The sequence below is a fragment of the Sciurus vulgaris genome (genome assembly GCF_902686455.1).
Source record: "Sciurus vulgaris genome assembly, chromosome: 14".
In the NCBI taxonomy this organism is placed as follows: domain Eukaryota; kingdom Metazoa; phylum Chordata; class Mammalia; order Rodentia; family Sciuridae; genus Sciurus; species Sciurus vulgaris.
Window position 1 is genome coordinate 8105059 of NC_136475.1, and position 6900 is coordinate 8111958.

Sequence of the window (6900 nt, forward strand, 5' to 3'; positions counted from 1 at the left end):
AGTACCACTTTCATAGTGTCCCAGAGATTTTGATATGTTGTATCATCATTCTCATTGACCTCTAAGAATTTTTAATCTCCTCCCTGATGGTTTTTGTTATCCATGTTTCATTCAATAGCATATTATTTAGTCTCCAAGTGTTGGAGTAATTTCCCTTTTTTATTTTGTCATTGATTTCTACTCTCAGTCCCTTATGATCTGATAGAACACAAGGCAGTATCTCTAGTTTTTTGCATTTCCTAAGGGCTGCTTTGTGGCATAACATATGGTCTATTTTTGAGAAGGTTCCATGTGCTGCTGAGAAGAAAGTGTATCCGCACATTGAAGGATGGAATATTCTATATATGTCTATTAAGTCTAGGTTATTGATTGTGTTATTGAGTTCTATGGTTTCTTTGGTTGGATTTTGTTTGGAAGATCTATCTAGTGGTGACAGCGGTGCGTTAAAGTCACCCAGAATTATTGTGTTGTGGTCTATGTGATTCCTGAAATTGAGAAGTATTTGTTTGATGTACAGGGATGCACCATTGTTTGGGGCATAAATATTTACTATCGTTATGTCTTCCTGATTTATGGTTCCCTTAAGCAGTATGAAATCTCCTTCTTTATCCCTTCTGACTAACTTTGGCTTGAAGTCCACTTTATCTGATATAAGGATGGAAACCTTCACTTTTTTACTGAGTCCATGTGTGTGGTAGGTTTTTTCCCATCCTTTCACCTTTAGTCTGTGGATGTCTTTTTCTTTGAGATGAGTCTCTTGCAGGCAGCATATTGTTGGGTCTTTCTTTTTAATCCATTCTGCCAGTCTATGCCTTTTGATTGATGAGTTTAGGCCATTAACGTTCAGGGTTATTATTGAGAAATAATTTGTATTCCCAGTCATTTGGCTTATTTTTGGTTTTTAAGTTGGCTTGGTTTCTCCTTTGAATGGTTTTTCTCTAAGGTAGTTCCTCCCTTTGCTGAGCTCCATTGTTGTTTTTCATTTCCTCCTCATGGAATATTTTGTTGAGAACATTCTGTAGTGCAGCCTTTCTATTTGTAAATTCTTTTAACTTTTGTTTATCATGGAAGAATTTTATTTCATCTTCAAATTTGAAGGTTAGTTTTGCTGGGTATAGGATTCTTGGTTGGCAACCATGTTCTTTCAGAGCTTGAAATATGTAGTTCCAGGCCCTTCTAGCTTTTAGAATCTGGGTTGAGAAGTCAGCTGCTATCCGTATTGGTCTCCCCCTATATGTAATCTCATGTTTTTCTCTCGTGGCCTTCAAAATCCTATCTTTATTTTGAATGTTAGGCATTTTCATTATAACGTGTCTTGGTGTGGATCTGTTGTGATTCTGTGCATTTGCTGTTCTGTAAGCCTCTTGTATTTGATGTTCCATTTCATTCTTCAGGTTTGGGAAATTTTCTGATATTATTTCATTGAATAGGTTTTTCATTCCTTTGGTTTGTATCTCTGTGCCTTCCTCAATCCCAATGATTCTTAAATTTGGTCTTTTCATGATGTCCCATAGTTCTTGGAGATTCTGTTCATGATTTCTTACTATCTTCTCTGTTTGGGCAACTTTATTTTCAAGATTAAATATTTTGTCTTCATTGTCTGAGGTTCTGTCTTCCAAGTGGTCTAGTCTGTTGGTGATGCTTTCCATTGAGTTTTTTATTTGGTTTATTGTTTCCTTCATTTCAAGGATTTTCATTTGGTTTTTTTGTTTGTTTGTTTGTTTGTTTTGAGAATCTCTATCTCTTTGTTGAAATGATCTTTTGCTTCCTGTAGGTGCTCTTTCAGTTTATTGGTATTATCATTCATTGCCTGCATTTGCTCTCTTATCTCATCCTTTGCTTCGCGAATCATCTTATTCATGTATTATCTGAAGTCCTTTTCTGACATTTCTTCTAACATACTGTCATTGGATTCTATTACTATAGAATCTAGATTTGTTTGGATCATTTTCTTCCCTTGTTTTTTCATTTTGTTCATGTATCTTCCCCTCTAGCAGTGCAGATCTGGGGTATTGCAGATTTCCCCCTATAGGCTTATAGTGGCCCTATAAGTTTCCAAAACCCTTTTTTAAGGGGAGATCAATATTAGCAGTGCCCAAATCAGACACTATGCAATAATAGACCAAATAGCCCCTATGGGGACAATAACAAAATTGTCATAATAAACAAAGTGAGTTCAAATATTATCTTCGATAAAACAAACAGGTTTGCAATAAGGTCTGCAGTTTCTAATGGAGGACAAAGAGGATGCAGAGGGATGTAGAATGTGGCTGTTAATGGGATAAGAAAGGAATATACAGAAGTTCTAGAAAATGGAAAGGGTGAGAGTGTAATCAAAAGAAATTGGATATTAGCATGCAAAAAAGGGAGAAAGAGACTCTGAGGGAACAGGTAAAGAAAAGGAAAAGAGAGCAAGAAAAGTAAAGAAATTAAAAACTTAAATTTTTTAAAAAGGAGGTAAAAGAAAATCTACTGTATAGCATTCATATACTAATGAAACCTCCCAGTGTTCAGTAACCTGATGCATGAGAAGTACCTGACAATGAGCTTCAAGCCTCCAGCAGGATTTGCCCCACCCAAAGATCGGAGCTACAGCTTCCAGGATTATCCAAGATGGCCGCTCTGGCTTCCAAATGTGTTGGCAAATGGGGAGCTGCAGCTCAGGGGTGGACGTGGTCAGCTGGAGGTCCTGGAGATGGGATGCAGTTGTTCAGGCAGGGGTCCTGGAGGTCCTGTGTGTTTGGTGTGGTTGTGGGATCCTGGAGGCTGGGTGCAATCAGTTGGTCTGGGTTCCCGGTGACAGGGCGCAGTCAGTTGGTCTGGGGGTCCTGGCAGCAGGGAGCAGTCCATCGATGTAGGGTCCCAGAGGCAGGGATGATCGGTTGGGCTGAGGGATCCTGGAGATGGGGCTCAGTCAGTCCAGCCAGGGGTCCTATGGGGCTTGGTGGTTGTCTCAAAATGGCGGCAACCACGTGTCAATCTAGCTTCTTTCTGACACAAATACTTTTAAGTTGTAAGTGTGCATCTGAGTACTATTTCATCCCAGAAATTTAGATCTGTTAAGCTTTTTTTTTATCACTTAGTTCAAAGCTCTTTTGGATTTACTTTCCTGTGCTTTCTTCTTTGATCTGTGAGATATTTGTGTGTCATTTAATTTTGAAGTAGCTGACATGTGGGGGCGGGATTCTATATATTTTAAGGTGATTGATTTCAAATGTAATAAATCATGCAGGAGACATAGTCTGCATGATTTGAAATTTTTAAAATTTCTCAAAGTTTATTTTATGACAGCATATAGTCTATCCTTATTAATTTTCCACTTTTTTCATTTTTGCATAGAGTTCTTTATAAATAACCAATAGGTCCAGGTGGCTGATAATGTTGTTAAGCCTTCTGTATCATTACTCCTTCCAACAAAGTGAGGGGGCTTAAAATCTCCAAATATGATTGTGGGTTTGTCTTCTGAGTTTTATTAATTTTTGATTCAAGTATTTTGAAATTTTGTTATTAAGTACATACACATTTAGGATTGTTATGCTTTCCTGAAGAAGTTACTCCATTATCGTTATGAAATGTTCCCCTTTATCTCTGAAAATACTTTTTCTTGAAATTTATTTTATATTAATACCTCTACTTCAGATTTCTTATGCTTATTTTCCCCTTCTTTTACTTTTAACCTATTGGTGTATTAATATTTAAAGTGTGATGTATGTATAGAGCATATAGTTATTTGCTTTTTACACATGTTGAACATTTATACCTTTTAATCACAATATCTAGTTCATTTATATTTAAATTAATTATTGTTATTGTCAGGGAAAAAAAAGAACAACTGACATGAAAGTCAGCAGAAAACTGAATAAATGATAGGTTTGATGATATAATATTTAGGAAAATGAGCTGAACAGTCCTGCTGTCAGGCTCAGAGAGAAGATTGTTGGAATGCTTTTGTTGCAATTGTTTATTCTCTCATTTATCAAATGGTACACAGCAACAGATTTATTTTACTGTTAACTTTTTATTTTGCAAACAAAAAAATAATACATACAAATATGTGTGTGCACGGGCACACAGATATATAGCCACAGGCAATCTCTTAGGTATTTCAATATGGTTTTAATGTAAACTTCTCTAACAACAAATAATGCTGGGTATTTTTTCATATGCTCATTTGCTATTTGATTATCCTCTTCCATGAAATACCTATTCATGTGTTTTGTTAACTTTCAATTGCATTATTTGCTGATTGTTGAGTTTTCCAGTCTATTTTGTAAACAAGTATCTGTATTGCAAAAAAAAAAAGAAAGAAAGAAAGAAAGAAAGAAAGAAAGAAAGGAAGAAAAAGAAAAAAAGCACACACACAAAAAAAGATTTGGGCTTGTGTTTGGTGATTGTGTGGGTAGGGATGTGGGCTTCAAGGATTGGGTGCTGTCAAGAAGCCGGTACAATCCAGTAAGACTTTTGCTGAGGACATTCAGTGCAGATGTTCATCTTCAGTAGAACATCTCAGTTCAGCTGTTGATGCCAGGCCAACTCTTAAACATCAGGAGCTGCTTTTCTCTTCCTCCTGCTGAAGACACTGAGTTCATAGGGCCCAGGTGACTTGACCTACAGACCTGTGATCCATTCTACAGCCAGTAACTTCCATCAGTCATCCTGACCTGTCAAACCCTCACCCACCTACCTCCAAAGGTGGGTGTCAGGAAAACAACTGGCATTTAGAAGTTAGTCCCTAGAAGGAAGGGAAACATGGCCATGCTGGAACCTTATTTGGAGGTCTGTATTAGTTTGCTAGAGTTAGCCTAACAAAGGACCCAAGACTGGGAGGTTTCACCAACAGTAATTTATTTTCTTATAGCTCTGGAGGCTAGAAGTCCAAGATCGAGATGTCAGCAGGGTTGGTTCCTTCTGGGGACCACAAAAGATCTGTTCCAGGTCTCTGTACTTGGCTGGCAGACAGCCACCTCCTCCCTGTTCATCTATTTTCTCTTCTAGATGAAACTAGGGAATGATGAACTAGTGAACATCCTAATCACATCATTTTAACTTCAACCACCTCCTTTAGTACTACATCTCCAAATAAAGTCACATTTTGAGGTACTGGGACTAGAACTTCTATATTTCAATTTGAGGAGAGGGACATATTTCAGTCTATCAGTCTACTCTTCTGTAAAGATGGAGGCTTCCATCCCACCAGGAGTTAAACTACTAGAAAAGCTAATCCAAATAGAACAGGTCATTATGTTTTCTGAAAGCTTTTTTTTTTTTTTTTCCCAAATGACATGAAAGTACAACGAACACACAAGACATGGCGGCACCCATAATTGGTGCAGCTTATAACCCTTCCAGCCTCCTTCCTGTTGGGCTGGTAAGCAGGCCTGTGGTTCTCATTACTCTCATAAGAATGTGTCAGGAAGGTTGTCTTTGGAAAAACTGAAGAGCAGTCACCTATTAGTGATCAAAGCAACTGCAGACCAGTAGTTTGCAGTCAACTAGAGTGACCCATTCATTTCCAGTGGTTTTAAATTTTCTTCTTCAAAGTGACATAGAACTGTGATTACTAGGAGATTGCTGTACTTGTCAGTGCCTCCCCAGCACAAGTTCCCCATTTCAGTTCCCAAAGCCCCTGATTTTCCAAGGGCATATAGCTGTTTCTGAGGAGGCTTCATGCGGAGGCAAGCAACCAAACCAGTTAAGAGTGACACAGAGGGCACAGTTTTTCCATGAAGAAAGCCTGAAGACAAAAATCAATAAAGAGGTAATAGAGCTGAGAGAACTGCAGAGAGAGGGAGCTAGAGTTCTCATTAAACTGCACCTGAAGCCCACTCACCAGTTAAATGAGACAATAAGTTTACTTTATTGTGAATAAAGCTATGTTGAGCTGGATTTCTTGTTCCTTGCAACTAAAAATATCTGAAAGGATTTATTAGTCTCTCTGAAATGCAACTGGTGTTCTTCCAAATATGTACCAATTACTGTATCATGACATGCTAATTAATGAAAAGGTTGAGGGACTGATGCACCTTGGATTTCAGAAAAATCAGAGACTAACAAAATAAGGAAAACTGATTTTTGTGGAGTCTGAAGTGACTTCAAATTTTTAATATTGAAGCCTTCACCAAGTTCACCATGGCAACTGGGTCTAAACAGGAGAATGTATGTTCAGTGATGTACATGCAGCTACATGAGAAAATGCTGGCATGAGCAGAACAAAACGCAAGTTTGGCTTGAGTTTTTAAGAGGCTACTCTAGGAAATATTTAATGTGAATATAGGAAATAATCACAAAGGAGTCTACTATTTCTTGGAGATCTGATCTTTCCACCTTTTATTTCTTTTGGCCCCAGTTAGTCAGATTCCCGTCACTCTAATGAAACGCCTCAGATTAACTCATAGAGAAAAGGTTTATTTGAGATCATAGATTTTGGAGGTTCTAGCCCATGATCTATTGGTCCCATTGCTCTGAGCCTGTGGTGAAGCGTACATCAAGGTGGGAGCATCTTGTGGTGCAAAACTGAAGAAGAGGAAGGAACTGGTGTTCTATAGCCCTCTTCAAGGATATGTTCCCAATCATCTAAGGATCTTCCACAAGAACACACCTCTTAGAGGTTCTACCGCCTTCCAATAGCACCACTCTGGGGACCAAGCCTTTAACACATGGACCTTTGAGGGACACATACCCAAAACATAGCAGCCCCCAAAAATGTGAACCAAACAAAAAGTCCCAATTATTATTTTCAACAATTTCAGTAATTACCCTGATTATGCCTCCAATGATCAGAAAGGCTCTCACCAAGTCCCATCTTTTAAAGTTTCCCACCACCACCCAACAGCCCCAAGCTGGGGAACACATGAAACTTAGCAGAACATTCCAGATCCAAACTAAAGGAACTCGATTTAT